The sequence below is a fragment of the Alligator sinensis genome, unplaced genomic scaffold (assembly GCF_000455745.1).
Source record: "Alligator sinensis unplaced genomic scaffold, ASM45574v1 scaffold713_1, whole genome shotgun sequence".
NCBI classification, from domain to species: Eukaryota; Metazoa; Chordata; order Crocodylia; family Alligatoridae; genus Alligator; species Alligator sinensis.
In genome coordinates, this window is record NW_005842814.1 from 645815 (window position 1) to 662984 (window position 17170).

Genomic DNA, 17170 nt, shown 5'->3' on the forward strand with positions numbered 1-17170 from the left:
AACTGCAATCTATCTAGCCTATGTCTGAGAAATGGCAGTATGTTAAAAATATCTGATCTGTAAAATGGGGTTACATTTTTTACATATTTTAGCATATAGGAATACAATGTACGTTCTAAAACATTCATATTTACTGAAGCATTGTGAGTCTAACTTTGTGTTATAAGCTGTTGCTTACTGCATTTTTAACTTTTGTCTACAATGGCTTGAAAATATTACGTGGTGTCATACAGATTGATCAAAAAAAATTAATAAGATGAAAAGATGCTGAAGAAAAATAATCAGAATAATTTATCAGAAAAAAAATTGAAGAAAATAAGATGCCGAAGACAAATACTCAAAATAATCGGGGATAAAACATATTAAAGTTAGAAAATGTTTCAACTGTTTGTGCAGTTTAAAAATATACATAAGAACACATGATAAGTGTTTCTATATTAGTGCATGGGTGCTTATATAAATATACTGCAATTCTGACTATATTTAAATTTATGTCTTGCTTGAAGCACGTAGTCTCTGCCCTGAGTGCCATAAAAATCCTTAGTTGCCAAGATAATAATAAAAGGTGGACTCTTGGTAAATGATAGTACTGGTAAATGATTATACTTTTAACAAATGTTGACTTTAAAAGGATTATAAGGCAATTTTTAACTGTTTACCTACAGAATTTTAATTTCATTTAATATGGAGAAGCATCATTACATGACTTTACAGGAAACCATCTGTAGGGGAGTATTTGGGGAACATCCTTTTGAGATCAATAAATAGCTCTTGATAGGAGAATTACTATATGCTTTTCTGAGTTTAAGTTCAGTTTGCAGACTTGAGAAGGTGGTTAGAGAAGAACAAGGGATTTTCACAAAGCCTATTTAATGCATTTTGTTTTGACATTATTGGAAAGACAGCACCGGGTTACACTTCTTCAGCAGCCTGAAGCATTTATCTTTGTTTAGCCAAAACATCTATTAATATAGCTGTTTCTTGTTAGAAAGAGGGAGGTCCAAAGGACATCCAACTGAGTAGCTGAGAGGGAGTGGATTTAAGACTAACAGGTGGTCTTGAGACATACTGGCTGAGTCTCAATTCATTGCTAACATGCCGTGTGTGGGCATTCATGGGCTCTCCTTTCTCATCCTGCTTGCGTATTTCTGTTGTTTTTGATATAACTGCAGAGTGTTTTTAGCTATGGCAATAAGAAATGACTTTAGCAAAACCATCAGAAGGATTGCACGTTTTTTTTACTGGTTCCCCAAATCACTGAGCAACTCAAGAAAAAGGAAAGCCAAGCTTCTCTGGAGGTCTGCTGGTAAGTCCCCTGCTGTGTTTCTTAAGAGAATTTTTTTTCTGCTACAGAGAGATGTTAAAAATGAGTATGATTTGTTTTTATTCTCTGCAGAGAACTTTTCTCTGTATTTTGGCATTTTCTATAGGATCCAAACCAAGACATCAGTAGAAAAATATTTGGAAATTCATTTACTATGTTGTTTGAAATTGTTCAGAATAGCGATAACATCAAAGCTTTGTTAGCTTTCATGACTATGATATTTACTTTTCCTCTTTATAAGGCTGGGAATAATTCACTTTTTCAACACTATCATGTACATATGGGATCTGAGAGACTTCTGGCTCAAAGATCTATCAGTAAGTTATTTTTAGTTTTAGCATCTCTTCATATGGTACTAACATATCAGAAGGCTTGATGGAGAGAGAATCTGGTGAAGTCCTTAATTCATTACATAGATCTTACTAGATGGTTATACAACATGATGATCCAGTTAGGAGAACTGTGTTTGGCAGATATGCAGGTTTTATCATCCAGGTTACCACTTGGACTCAAGCTCACATCAGCAATGACTCAAAGTGATTGCATCTAAAGACTATTAATTGATTTTGGTCAAATCAGATAGTTTACTTAAGCCAGTTGCATGTGGAAAAGTAACTGCATTTCTCAAGTGCCCTATATGATGGTGATTGGGACCTTCTTTCTTAAAAACCATCAAATGCCATTGCCCACAGTAGTTGGTCCTTAAGGTTAGGATTGAGTCACGTTAGCAGGACAATTTGGGAAGCAAGCACTTTTTCTGTTCAAGCTGTTGCACCTGTTCTGTAAATGGTAGAGGTCTTTATTCTGCAAGGCAACTGTGCTTCTGGTAAACACCAGGTTGACTTAAAATGGTAAACTGGTCAGTTAAGAATATAGGAACTGCCATTTCTTGGGTCCAATTACAGTCCATCTGGTCCCCAATATCTTGTCTTACACAGTGGCAGAGTATGGATGCCGGGGCAGAGGGTGAACAGGGTATGACCAAAATCTTCTACTCTATGCTCCTCTCCCATTGTAGTTTCCAGAAATCAGAGGTTTAAGAAGTTCTGATTCAGAGCCTGTACCCCTCTGCCATGTTCTGGCAAATGGACCTTTTCTCTAAGGTCCTTTTCTCTAATAATTTGTGGACTGATGGACATTTTCTCTAAGAATTTGTCCAATCCCCTTTTGAACTAAGTTAAGCTACCAGCCTCCCTAACATCTTGTGGCAACAAGTTTCACATGCTGTGAGAAAAAAAACTTCCTCTTGTTAGTTTTAAACCTACTACCTGATAGTTTCATTTTGTGTCCTAGTCATAGTATTTTGAGAGACTGTAAATAATAAATCCCAGTTGCAAGGGTCTTTTAGCTTTAAACTTTTATGGGATATTTTCTTTGCATAACCTTGTAGCTGAACAATCGAAGTCAAAGGTCCACCTGTACCTAGCAGCCCATCAAGTTAGCATGTTTATGGAGCATTAGTTTCTTGTAGCCAGCAACACACAAAGGAGTGATGTGATTAGTACGTTCAGCCGCTTTTGAATCCCCAGCCTAGATAGCTAAGTAACCATATCCAGTTGGGAGACAACTTTTGGTACATGTTTAGAGTGGGATTTGAACTTGTGGCTTTGGAACTTTAGTGAGAGCCTTTAACAGTTCTGCCACCGTATGTACCCATGGGTTTGAACAATATAGCGTTTGTGAATCTGAAACAGGAAGAACAAGCTGGACCACCTGAAATTTACTATAGAAACAGTATTGTGCAACATGGCTAAGTGACATAGTGAGTTCCTGCTGTGTGAAAGCATTCACACCTATTAAATGTCCAGGGTGAAATCCCAGTCCCATTATAGTCAATTGCAAAGCTCCCATTTGCCTAATTGAGGATTTCACACTTGGTTTCATGCTCAGATTTTCCTTACAATTAAAGGCGACTATAAAACTTTGAGCGTGTAAAAGTATTATTATAAGACAAGGTTAAACTTTGCACATCCTACCATTTTTTGCCATTAAATAATATTATTGCTCTGGTTTGTATAATCCCATAAGCAACTAAAAGGGTGACAATAAGAGCTCCAGAAAACTTTAATAACTAGTTTATTTCTGTGTTAAATGAGTGTTCAGCTTTCTTTTTCTAGTGCTCCCAAAATGTAAATTTGCCTATGGTTTGTGAAAAAGGAATGAAGAGGATTTTAAGGCATAGACATTTAGAAATATTTTTCAATAGATTTTGTCTCCCCTTTCTCCCTCCAAAGTTTTAGTTATTTTTATATGTATTTGTGTTACTTTTATATATGGCATCTGAGTACAATTTCCTGTTCATTCCTGTGTGCTGATGATTAGAAAACTTGTGGTATTTATGAAAAGACAGCAATGAAGAGATTTTGGAGAATGTTGTAACACTCCCTGTAATGTAATACAGAAAATACATAAATATTGAAATCAACATAAGGCTTACAAGGCTCTATTAAGTAGTGTTCCCTGATCCATTTTTGTAGAATCCAACCCTACAAGAACATTTTAATGAACTGGAGGTTGAAAAATTAGATTAATAATTTCTGTTCCTGCCACAATGGAATGGATATAATTAATAATTATGTTTGGGCTTTATTAAGGGTAATATAAACTGGAATAGAATTCCTGTTAGACAAAAGGCATGAAATGTTGGCTCCATTGAAGTCCATGGGAATTTTGCCACTAAGTTCAATAGGGCAAGGATTTCACTTGTGGCTCCTTCCTTTCACTCTCACTCCATGGTTTCTACACTATTTTGTTTTTCCTTTGCTGACCCCTAAACCAGGTCTTCTGTTTTGTGTTATTTTGTTTTGGTTTGTCATCTGTGGCATTTTGCCATTCTACTTCTAACATAGTACACTCCTACTTGGGCCTAGTCCAAACCCTATTTACTCCATATTCCAATACTTCCTTGGTGTAAGCCAGGGGCGGGCAAAATATGACCCTCGGGCTGGATCTGGCCCATCAAGCCATTCTGTCTGGCCTGTGGGGCACTTAAAAAGTTTAGACAACTAATATTTATCTGCTCCTGGCTATCTGTCAAAGATGACAGTAACCAGGGGCAGTAGGACCCAGGGGAAGCCAGCAAGGTTGGTCCAGCCCCACCCCACCCCACACAGTATCCAAGAAGTAAGACTTAATTTTAAGCTATTGTGCAATCACCTCTATGTACACTACACCAATGCATGTAAATCAGGAAAAAGATACTTTTTGAAATCAAATTAATGAATGTTGTAGATGTTTGATTTTTAGAATATACAGGCAACCCATGCCATTCGCAGGGGGATACATTCTTATATCCCACACAAATGGCGAAATCCACGAATAAGGCACTGCATTCATGAACGCCGTCTGCGTTCATGGCTGCTCTGGTGACTGCGGAAGCGTGGTGGTGGTGGTGGGTGTGCGGTGGCGGCAAGTGTGGAGCTCCCGAGGAGCTCTTTTAAGTGTATTTAAGAAGTGGGTTTGGCATTTGCAAATATTTGAAACTGCGAATGCCAAACTCGCGAATAGTGAGGGTTTCCTGTAATTTGGTATTTTTCTGGTTCTGAGATGGCAAAACCCCTTGCTGAAAGGAGTATTTCCAGGGGCAAGGGGAGGGACTTCTGGTGGCAAAGGTCGGGGGTTAGAGGACAGGACTTCCAATCCCAAGATGGTGACATGGGGGTGGGGCACATTTCAAGTGGCAGGGCTACCCATGCGGCACTCAACAGCTTGCCAAAACTCAGTAAGCGGCCCTCCGCCTAAAGTAATTGCCATGGTGCAAGCAATAAGAAATAAACTAGGCAATAAGAAATAAATAAAGGCTAGCTCCACAGAGGAGCACTGAATCTTTTTGTAGCACTCTTGAACCTAAGACACTGCTGGGCTTCTGTTTCCCTAGATCTCAGAATTTTCCCAAGTTTCATTGAAAACCCAAGTTTTGTTGAAAACATTATAGAAAGTTCTTAAGATCCAGGATCAACTAAGATTGGTGAGTTTTGCATAGCTCACTTTTTAACCAAATTGTACTAACACAAATAAGAAATTTGGTGCCATGTAGAGCTACCCATGTTAGTTAAAAATGCTCTCAAAGAAATATGCGCTTCAGCCTAAATGCTCCACATTCCCTGTTTTTGTTCTCCAGTCCCAATGATCAGGTACCCACGTACACATGGATTGACTAACCAGGGTAAATTAACCAGCAAGGGGCTCCGTGTTAACATGGCCCTACTGCTTCTGATAATCATGATAGCATATTTTAAAGCTAGCTTGGGTATCTCTATGCTGTATTGCAGGAGGTGGCAACCTACAAGCCATGGGCTGGATCCAGCCAGTGAATAGACTGCTTTCAGCCTGCAGCAGTTCAGCGAATCAGCACTATGCTCCAGCCTCAGTGGCATAGAAAACATCCTGAGGCCTCTATTGCCTGCCATGTTCACTTTAGTTTTCTGCTGCAGCTGGGAAGGCATTGCCAAAGTCCTAGCACCTGCCCTTTTCTAATGATGCCCTTCACAGCATCTGTTGATTGTCGAGAGAGCAGGGATGTGGCCTGTGACAGGAGCTGCATTGCAAGTTGCAGACCATAATGGCACAAGTTTGCAACCCCCACTGTAGTACATTGTCTGTGTGGGTGACCAAGCTTGGGATCCGGGAAAGGGGCTGGCTGGGTTGCAGCCACAAACCCAGCACGTACAGATGGGTACTTGCGACCGCTGGAGTAGAATTAGGCACAAACGCGTACTGGTTCAAACAAAGATGGCTTTACTTACACTGTCACGTGTCACAACCCAAAGTTGTGAGTTTTTGTTTGTGTGTGCTTCGGCACTGCTAAATTATTTTCCCGCCAAATTGCAGCTTCTTTGCACGGTGGAGTTTTCTGCTGCAAAGAAGAACTCCGGTGCAACAGAGTTTTCCCGCCAATTTATAGCTTTCTTTGCATGGTGCATTTCTTTTGCATCTCAGAAATGCACGGTGCAAAGGAGTTCCCGCCATCTGTATTTTAATTCGAGCCCCATTATTGGCTTGTGTTGAATTATGCACACGTGGCGGCTAGCGATTGGTGGTTTCCGCCCAAGTTGGAGAGAAAGCAATTGGAGTCTGAGAGGGAGAGCGTGAAGATCTCTAAGCGCTGCGGATCCTTATGAACCCAACGCATTTCTTAAGAAGGCAACAGAGGTCTAAACAGCCTCTGGCCTCTCCCCGTCGCCGAGTGCAATCCTAGACGTATCCCTATCCTATATACTCAATTGCCGAACCCATGGAGCCTTAACAACTCCGGGGCCAGAGAGCTGAACCAAACCCATGGAGCTTCGACAACTCCGTGGGAAAGAAATTGCCGAATCCACGGAGCCTTAACAACTCCGGGGCCCAAGAACCAAGTTTGTCGTAGTCCTCCAACGAGGATTTAAGTGGAGCTGAACCTGGAAAACTGTCCAGCCTACACCGCGACCATCTTGGGTGTAAGTAAATAATCTTTAAATCAACCACTACGCCTCTGTGACTAATTCTAGCCCGCACGTGCCTTGCCACTGCGCGGTCCCTTCTGACCCCGTGTGCCCGGGCTGCTGGCCACAGCCCGCGTGCGCAAAGACGGGTCCGCATATCGCTCCGGCTCGCACATGGCGACATGGACGGGATCGGGAGGCGGCCCGCACATCACGATGTACAGCGTAGGAAGAAAGTTAACTTCAAACTCCAACTTCTGTTACAATCAAACCGAGGAGCTCTTATAAGATGAGATATCTTTAAACCGGGTCTGAACTCGAGCATGCAGGACACGGGGGTACGTCGGGGGGGGTCGTCGATGGGGAGTCGTCGGCAGGTGATCAGACCGCGAGGTTCCACTCCGAGACGAGCATGAAGTTCTCCAACCTAGGCGGAAACGACTCCAACCCTTTATATGGCTAGCAAGCCAATTGCTAGCCGCCACGTAGGAATAATTTGAAACTGGCCAATTACAGTATGCACATTTGCATATGAGCGGTGGGAACTTTTCCACGCCGGGGCTCTCCACCGTGCTGAGAATTCCCCTGTCTCACCATGCCTTGTGCTAGAAAGTTCCACTGTACCGAGGCACTCAACTAATCAGTTCTGACAGTCTGGAAGAGCCAGAACTTTATTTAAGCTTTCAGCTAAAGGGAATGCTTAAAGCTTAGAACTATATACTATTATCAGAGTCATCCCTAGGGATGTGCAGTGCCTGTGCGGGGCCTGGGGGTGGGGGGGAGTGAGCAAGCGGCCAGAGCCAGTGGAGCAGGGGAGGGAGGGATGACGAGTGACTGGAGCTGGTGGAGCAGGGGGGAGTGGCACGCGGCCAGAGTTGGCAATGCGACTCGGCAGCAGCAGCAGAGCCAGTGACGCTCAGCAGCGGCAGTGCATGGTGGCCACGGCACTGTCCGTGGGGCCCAGGGCAGTCGCCCTGATTCGCCCCCCCCAAGGGACAGCCCTGACTATTATGTTGTATGCATCTGAAAAAGATTTCAGTGGGCAGGAAGTGTGCAGTTGTTAGTGGATCCATGAACCTTTCAGATCTTTCTCAGAGTCATCAATCAGTCATTGGCATTTTAGCTTTAATAGGAATATTTGTATGACTTTTTTGGCCTAAGGTTACTGTTTTGGAGTGTGACCTAGAGCTCACTGATGTCAATGAGAGGACGTTCGTTGACTTCAATTATTTTGGTTCTGATCCTTCGAGGTTGATCAAACAAATCAGTGCTAAAGACACAGACATGTTGGGATAGTGACGTCTTTTAAAATGGCTATGTTGTAAAGTAAAACATTTTAAAAGGTTTAAACTTCTACACAAATTGATCAGATAAAAGGAAAGTCTGTTTTTAACTACTCATACAAACTATAGTTCACTGATCAACAATGTTTGTAATAACTGCTATTAAAACATAGTGTTAGTACAGTAAGTGTAGTCACTTTGACTTTATGTTTACTTTGCAGTTATTTGTGAGTTAGAGCTTTAGCCTACTTAAATCTAGGCCAGATTCCCATTCATGACATCAAGAAACACTTCAGTCCCCAAATAAATCCATTGACTTGAGCTGGAATACTCATGAAGTCAGATACTACATCAGTGGATGCATCTACATGTGCAATTAAATTGACTGAATAAATTTCAGAACAGTTCATGCTGGAGTTAACTGCTCCTATGCACAGTATTTACACATGCGCCTGGGACAGCAGCAATTAGAGCTGGGGCAGAGCAGCCCTGGACTGGCAGCAGGTTTGGGGGGGGTCAGCCCTAGGCTCAGCTTTGTACAGTGGAGGGGCTGGCTAGGACATGAGGGTGCCCAAGAAGCAGAGCCATGTGGCTAGATGGTAGGCAGGGGCCTGGCCCCCAGCTGCCTGGGCTGCCTGAGCACAGTTTACACCCAGGTCAGCATTTACAGGTGTGTTAACTCGCAACTATTTTTGCTGCCATAAGATAGTACTGTCCCCAACAGTACTATCTTATGGCAGTGAAAATCAGTTTGCTGCAGTCTAATAGTGTTGCACGTGTAGACTGTGATGCTTTATACCACAGCAAATTAGTCTACTGCGCAGTTAAGTGCACATAGAGATGCACCCAGCGTGAGTAAGTATTGTAGAATCTGCCCCACAATTTGTAAGAATTTATAGCTAGGAAATTATTTAGAGCCTCAGCAAACAGCTGGGCAGGACTGCTGAGATGCTCCATTGTTTGCTGCAGCTTTTATTCCAAAGAGTGCCTCTTCAGTCCACAGGGCAGGACTGCTGATGAGTCCTTTGCAGTAAAAGCTGTAACAAACAGCTGAGTGGCTCATTTGTAATTCAGCAACCCATTGCAACTAAGTTGGTTGGGGATGGTATCTCTTACCTATAACAGTGATACATATATAAATATCTTACTATGGTTATTGCTTATACAGTGTTATAGATGTGGGTGGTATTTTAACAGATTCCAGCAGGCAAAAGACAAATGACCCTGTCCTCAGATGTTTACAATCTATTCATAAATATGGGTTTTTCACATGCAGTAGCTTCATGTCATTTTTTCAGATACATGTATTTAACTGGTTTGGAAAATACAGCCCTACTGATGTAAATGGTTTTAATGGTCTTTGAGTAACTTCTGCATTTTAATGTTCAGCTAAGCACACTGAGTTTGTTAATGGCAATAAACAGTTTTAAGATTCTTTGACCGGAGTAAGTATATTCTTCAGGTGTCTGATTTCTATTTTGAAAACACTCTCTCCAACTGTTTTATAAATCTCTCCTTATTCAAAGCATGTTTCCTCACGCTGTGGTGTGAGTTCTTTTAATTAAAACCTGCATTACAACTCTCAAAACGCAATGTCATTGAAGATAAGAAAAATATAATCCTCTTTCAGAACAATCCTCTTATATTACAGATCTCATTTATTTCTATTTACATCAAATATCTATGTACTCAGTTATTTTTTTGTCTAGCTTACGAAGCCTTATGTGTTCTTGTTGAAAATTTGTGTGTCCATATTTCCCATCTTTTAGGATTACTTTATCATTTGTTTGTCTGATTAGCATTCACAAATCCTATCAGCTTGATACCCTCCGTAAAGTTCATTAGTACTCCTTCTTTCAATAAATTACATACTAGGCTTTTATGTCCTTAGGTTATTTAATGAGACTAGAATTAATGCCAATCCTGGTGGTATCCCACTAGACACATTTTTCTTCTGTCTTGCCCCTTCACAAATATTAGATTTGCTTGTTCTTATTGCTTATTCTTTTTACATCCAATAATAAATGTACATAAGAATGGTCAGGGACTGAATTGTATCTTTTGGGCCTAGTTACTGACCTGGGCCAGAGTTACAAAAATTATTATTATCCTCAGCACATGGCAGGGTGTCAGCACCAACAATGATTACTGTAACCAACATGTTTAGTGGTCTTTTATTTCTCGGAATATTTGTTCCCTATTTTGCAAGATTTCTATTTAGTTTCCAGTTTTACACCTGGACAGACATCTGTCTGTCATTTCTTCCCTTCTGTTGCTTCTGCCACATCCAACTCTCCAAAGCACATACTGGTCTTTGGCCGACTTAGTGGCACACCTTCAGTGTGAAATATTCTAAGGGAACTAGCCTCTCAGTGAATAGTCTAGTGTGTAAACCCAGTGATCACTAATGGGATATACACTACTGGTTTCACGATCTATTTGTATGCTAGGTTGATCTTGTAGTACTTTACCTCCTCTCACTGGACCCTGTTCTTTCTCCCTCCTACATTTGAACCTGAAGGGAAAAAGAATCCACTTTTTATTTAACAAGAAGCTCAAGAATTTAGCCTTTATAAAGAATAGTCTTCCAGTTGATTCTGCTCCTCTTAGGATGTAAGTTCTAACTTAGCATCTAAGTCTATCACCTCAAAGGATATTCATCCCCAGTAGGAATAATATTTCCCTACCTCCTATCTGAATGTTCTGCTTGGGATGAATAAATCAGAATTCTTTTCTAGCAGGGGCGACACGTAGGGGGTGCATGCGGGTGCACGTGCACCCCCTATGCGTGGTGGTGCGCCCCCTGCAAAAAGGCACCGCTGGTTGTGTCTGTGGGTGATCCCTGATTGCCCTGGTCACCACCCCTAACAGTGCTGGTGGCGTCTGTGGGAGCCCCGCACTCCCTGCCACCAGGCTCCCGCCACTGCCAGCGCAGCCATGCCCCTCCAGCTGCCGGGGGCCCACGCTGTTCATGTTTTCTAAGTTCTGATGAGCGCTGTACCACAATCCACTCAATGAACTGAAAATATTCCTGGTACCATAGATTTCCATAGACTTCTATTCCCTAGACTTCACTGGGGATTAATTAAATTTTCCTGGACATTGCAGATAACTGCAACTAAGTTATTCCCTTCAGTTCAATTTATTAATTGTAGGATAGCTTTGTTTTAAACTGTCTGAAAGATTATGAACATGAAGTTAGCTATATGAGGGCTATTTTGTGTGTTTAGCACTAGAGGGCACTAATGTATATGTTTTTTGGAACAGTTGAATTTGTAGTGCTCATTTGAACACACAACTGGCAGTTGAAAGTTTTGCTTATAGAAGGTATATAAGCTTTTTCTACTTTATTAGGTTTTACAGTATTGAAAAGAGGTACAAAAATAATTTATTTGTAGTTCCAAAATTAAAATGATCAGAGACCATTTTCTAACTTCTAAACATATTTGTTTCAGCCATTTTCCACCAATTTTGTATTCACTTACTGCACAAATATATGCCACTGTATATTACTAGCACAAATGCTCAATTAGTCTAAAGCTTGTGGATACTAAAATTTGTGGAAGGCAAACCAGATTGTAAAAGTTATTCTTACATATCTTGCTGAATCTGGGCCTTGCTTAATTAGTATTCAGGACTGAGGTATTGGCATGTTGTTTTGGTTTCAAGGTTTTGTAAATTTAGCTTACGACAATTTACTTTTAAGAAGCATCTGTTCATTTTTAAAACATTGACAAAATTATATATTGTCCAAGAGTTTTAAGATTGATAGCTGGACTGTATTTGTAGTTTCTTGTGCTCCAATATCTTGCAAAAATTTTTAGAGCTGTTTAACAATTACTACAGTGTTGTTCAAATGGACATAAGAGGGAGATGTTACTTATATTATGAAGGTTGAAATTACTGGAACTTGTTACTCAAAGTGATAGATTAGCTTGATTTGCTTGGTGGTTTTTTGTGCGGGGTGGAGTGGGGAAGTTGTTTTTTTGTGACACAGGTCTGTTTTAGTTTTACCAACATTCAACAAAAAGAAAAAAGGTTTCAGCTTCCTACTGCAGAATTACAGGCCCCTCTCACTTTGACAAAAGGAGAAATATATCTGTCAATGGCAGTAGCTGTTATGTAGCATCTCCAGCTTGGTATTGTTGAACAAGATAAACAACATATATCACAATACAGTTTCTTAAACATTTCACTATGGTCCTCTGTCATCAAGATATGTACCACAGGCTTGTGCTCATATAGGGTGCATGTAGGCATTTGGGGAGGTAAGGGGGATGTTAGATCACATGAAAAATGGCTACCCAGTCTGACTTAATTTGACTGGTGTGGACCTTACAATTAGATCCCTACTTAGGTCAATCTACGAGTGAACCTTACCTCTGAGGTACAACTAACTTGGATCAGGGTGGCCATTTTTAGACTGATTTAACTGTCCTGAACTTCTGTACCGTTCCCAGTGCAGCCACAGGGCTGGGAAAGCCCAGCTGCTGGCCCCAGCCCCAGGGCGGCATTTTTCCTACCCCCTCCCTGGCACTGAGCTATTTATTTTTAACGCCCCCCCCCCGCCTCTCCTCCACCCCCTGATGGACAACCCCCCCCTTGTGGATCAGCCAGTACTTCCCCAAGCCTGCCAACCCCCCCATCCTGTAAGCCACTCCTGGTGTGAATTTTACTGGCATTTGCCAGTGCTGGAAGCTGAGCAAGTAAGGTAGGGTGAAGGATGGGTGGGTGGGATGGGAATGAGGGGTTGGTTCGCTGTGGGGATGTTGTTCACCTGGGGGCAGGGAGGGTTGGGAGGCTAAAAATAGCTTCTGGTCCTAGAGGGTTGGGGACAGAGCCCTCCATCCCCTCATGGACCCTGCAAGCCTCCTGGACCCCACCAACACCCTGCAGATCCTGCCTGCCTCCCCAACCCCCCCATGAACTCCCAATCTCCCTTACAAAGCCAGCTTGCCACCCAAGCCTTCTCCTGCAGACCCTGCCTCTTCCCGAGTCCCTCCAATCCCCTCACTAGAGCCTGCCCCCTCAGTTCCTCTCCAGGCCCCCCCACTAGTTCCCCTCATCCCAATTTACCTTAGATTGGGTGGCCTTAGATGGATCTAACCTCCCCCTACCCCCCAAATGTCTGTATGCACCCCTATTTTGCTTGGCATACAGTAAAAGAAATATCCTCTGAAGAAGAACATAAAAACATAGGTGTGGTGATGTATCTTCTAAGTCTATCAATTAAGTTTTGTGTTCCCCCCCTTTTTAGATTAGCATATAAAAGAATGCATTTCCCACTGAGAATATATTAAATATGTAAGAACTGTAAATTCTTCCCACTAAGTATTATAAGTAGTTAGCTCATTACTGATGCAGACTTCATATGTTGACAGGTGCTCATGAAAGCTAATGATTTATTTATTTTCTTCCCATCTGCTGCAAAGCATAAACCTGATACACTAGTGTTTTGCATTTGCTAGTGGATTTTGTCTACTCATGTCTGTGTTTTTTCTCCTGTGGGTGGGGAGTGAAAAAATATATGGAAAATAGTGTTTTATTATGTGCAAAGGAAAACTAATTATAAGAGCTTTGTACTAAAAGAAAAAGAACTGGGTTTTGCAGATAGACTTTAATTTCACTTTAATAGTGCTTAGATGACAGTGGGATGCAGGCTCATTAGTCAATCAGGGCCGGATTCACACTCGTTCCCTAGATTCCTACACTTAGGGCATATACCACTATACTACTCTCTGTGCCCTGAGATGTTGCCAAGAAGCATTCTCCATCTGCCTGGTACCACTTTGCAAGTGCCAAGCCCGGAAATTGTAGTAGTAAGGGTTATTTTCCTTCCTGAAGGCTGACAACAATGACATCAACAAGAAGTTGTCAGCCATCTTTGTGCAAGTGTTAGCAGTTGCAATAAAGCCCTTTTGCATGGGCGACTGCTGCTGCCTTAGTCAGGGTGGGCACATGCCCCCCCCCGCAACCAATCCCGCTGACTGGGGAGGGATCCCCCCACGGCCAGTCTTGCTGCTCAGGGGGGTCCACCGCAGCTGATCCCGTGACAGCTGATCTCTGCTACTGCTTCCGGGAGTGGCTGCGGTCACTTCTGGGAGCAGCTGCAGCAATCAGCTGGCATTTGCAGGGGGGACACCGGAATCCTCCCAGAATCCAGGACCCCACCTTGCCAGGAGAGTGCCCTTTTGCTTGGTCTCTTTCTAGCCCCAGGATTCTTGCATGTTTGGCTGCCCAGGAACCTGATTTTAACAGGAGAGGTGGAAAATAATAATCACTTATCCTGTTTCCATCCTGGTGGCTAAGGTTTGCTCTTGGGTAGTGAAAGATCTGGGTTTGAATTCCTTTGTGGTGAGGAAGGGCCACATCTCAGATCTCCCATTTCCTGGGTAAGTGCTGTAACCACTAGAAAATTATGAAAAGCATGGGTGGAAGCACATGACAAGTACTATAATATTTTGGCTAAATTCATTGCTGTTAAAGTGAGTTAGACATGCTCTGAGCACATGTAGCAAATCAAGTCTCTCCAAGGACTCAGATTAAATTTTGGCACCTCCCCATGCTGGTATGGGTAGTAGGTAGGCATCTAGGCGATGCAACTGGATTGCTTCCAAGCACATCCAAAACTGCTCATGTAACCACCTAGGAAATGCTGCAGTCTGAAATAGGGGTGCCTAATTCTGCACCTACACTGTAAAGTGCAGAATATGTTTTGGGATACTAGCACAGGGCTGATTTGAATTGCTCTTTCGGAAGTAGGCACTTAAGTCCTATTTAGGTGCCTATGGAACCAGTGTCTTTAAACTTAGTCCATAGGTACTTTAGAAAATTTCATATTTAATCTTCAAGAGCAGCCTTAGTAAAGAACATAAAGGTGGCTCAGCGGAGAGGTTTCAGATACCACTGTAGTAAGTTACAAAGGTTCTTTATTTCTGTTTCGAGAACCCCTGCCCGAAAGCGTTCTAACAAGAGCAGTGTCCATCTTCACATGCACGCAAGGAAACAAAAATAGGACAGATTTTCATAGCACATGGGGGGGCGGGGTGAGTTTGTGGCCTGGAAGGGAGGGGGCCCAGAGTTCTAGCTAGGCTCCCAGTAATGCAGAAGTTCCCCTCCTGCACTGCCCTCCATCCAATTTTTTTCAGTGCCTTTATTAGCACTGGTTCAGCACTGGTTCAGTGGTTCAGCACAGGAAATAATAGCTAACTTGCAGCTTGGTGTTTACCATGCTCTGCTGGAAAAATCAGAAACACCCAGGTTCAAAACCCTTCTGATGGGGGACCAGATACTCTGACTTCCCAGGTGACTGCCCTAGCCATTCAGCTATGGGGGAAGATGGGATATCTTTCCCACCCATATTTGGTTACCAATGAACATACCTGGTCTTCCCATGTACATAAGATGTAACATGTTGCTTTCCAAGTTCCATGTGCAAGGCCCTACACATAGATATTATTTTATTATTTATTAATTAATTAATTTTATCTCTCTTGTGCTTTAACTGTTGTTGTTAACCTTGTGTTTGAGATTGTATCCCTTTGATTTTCTGCTCAATATTTAACATAGGACAAAAACTACCATTTCAAAATACTTCTTTGAAAAACAGTAAGTGAGAGGGTTTAGAGCTGGAGGTTTTTGCTAATTAGAACGTCAATGATCAAAATTATATTTGGGCAGTGTCAAAGCAAAGGATGATGACATAGCAAGGATGAGAAAAATGCCTGTGTCTTTTTTTTTTTGCTATAAATATGGACTGCCAATATATAAAATCAATTTTTCACTGTCACTTGTATCATTCATTTTCCTATTTGAAGCCTGTGAATTTCTGTGCATTTTCTTGTAAGTCAGCAGACCTCCTGTTAGAAAAGAGCTTTTTAAAATTGAACACAGATATGGCTACAGACTTCCATGGTGTTTTTTACTGTACTAAAGTACCTCTACAGAGTGAAGATAAATTACATTTTTGAAATGCAGCAGGGCAAATATTCCATTCTTTATTTGTATCTACAAGGAAATCATGAATAAACCTTCTGTACCTTGTTTGTTTAGGGTACTATAGCACATTCACTTGTATGCCATACAGAAAAGAGACCACGGCCGGTGACATAGTTTCCCACATTCTGCATTGCAGGATGGAAAGAAGGTAGAATAGTTGACCCATTGGTGAGAAGCAAGAGGTTTTTTTCATGATATCTTTTATTGGACCAACTGTATAGTTGGGGGAGATGTTAGACAAGCTTTCAGGCTCAATGTGCCCTTCCACAGGTCTGGGAAAGAAGCAGGTAAAGCCTAAGCTAAATGCCAGATAAAGGAATGCCTTGTGTTTATCTCCATATATAAAAGAAAACAGGCACTGAAAAGATGGAGGAGGAGCAAAGTGCAAATTTAGAGCAAAGAGAAGCTGGCAAAAGTACCTTTAAAGCAAGAGAAGTGCAGTGGAATGGATATCCTAATTTTCTCAGCTTTAAGAAAAGGCACTTTTTGGGCACATCTACATGTGTCGCTATGGCAATGCTATTTTCTGCACTGTGATTTAGTACTTCCTTTTGGAAGTACTAAATATGGTGTAGTAACAGCCCGTATTGTGTTATATGCATGGCACATGGTTATTTAGCAGCTACTTTGCTGTAGCAACATGGTATACTGGGTGGGTGTGCATCACTATGGCAAAGTAGCTGTTGGTCATGTGTAGACGCCTGCGGATGCTATGTTGCCATAGCACATTGCTATGGTGGTGTAGCATCACGAGTAGACACATCCTTTGTGTCTGAAATCTTGTCTAATGTCTCTCTCAACTAGACACTTGGTCCAATAAAAGATGTCACTAAAAAGCCTTTGTTTCCACATATTTCCTCAACCATCTTAGCTATGACACCCCATGCCTGTTGACCTAAGTAGCTAAATAACTGTGGCCTGGTTTTTCAAAGATTTCAAGTACCCAAAATTTCACTTGACAGCCATAGACCTATCATATTTTAGTATCTCTGATGAGCTGCTTGCTTTTATGTAGCTATTTAAATATGAAGTTAGATTCCTAACTTACCCATTCACATATGAAAATTTTAGCCACTTGTGGGTTATATTTGCGTATTAACAGTAATACTTTTAATGGATTTGGATATTTACAGAAATAGAGATGG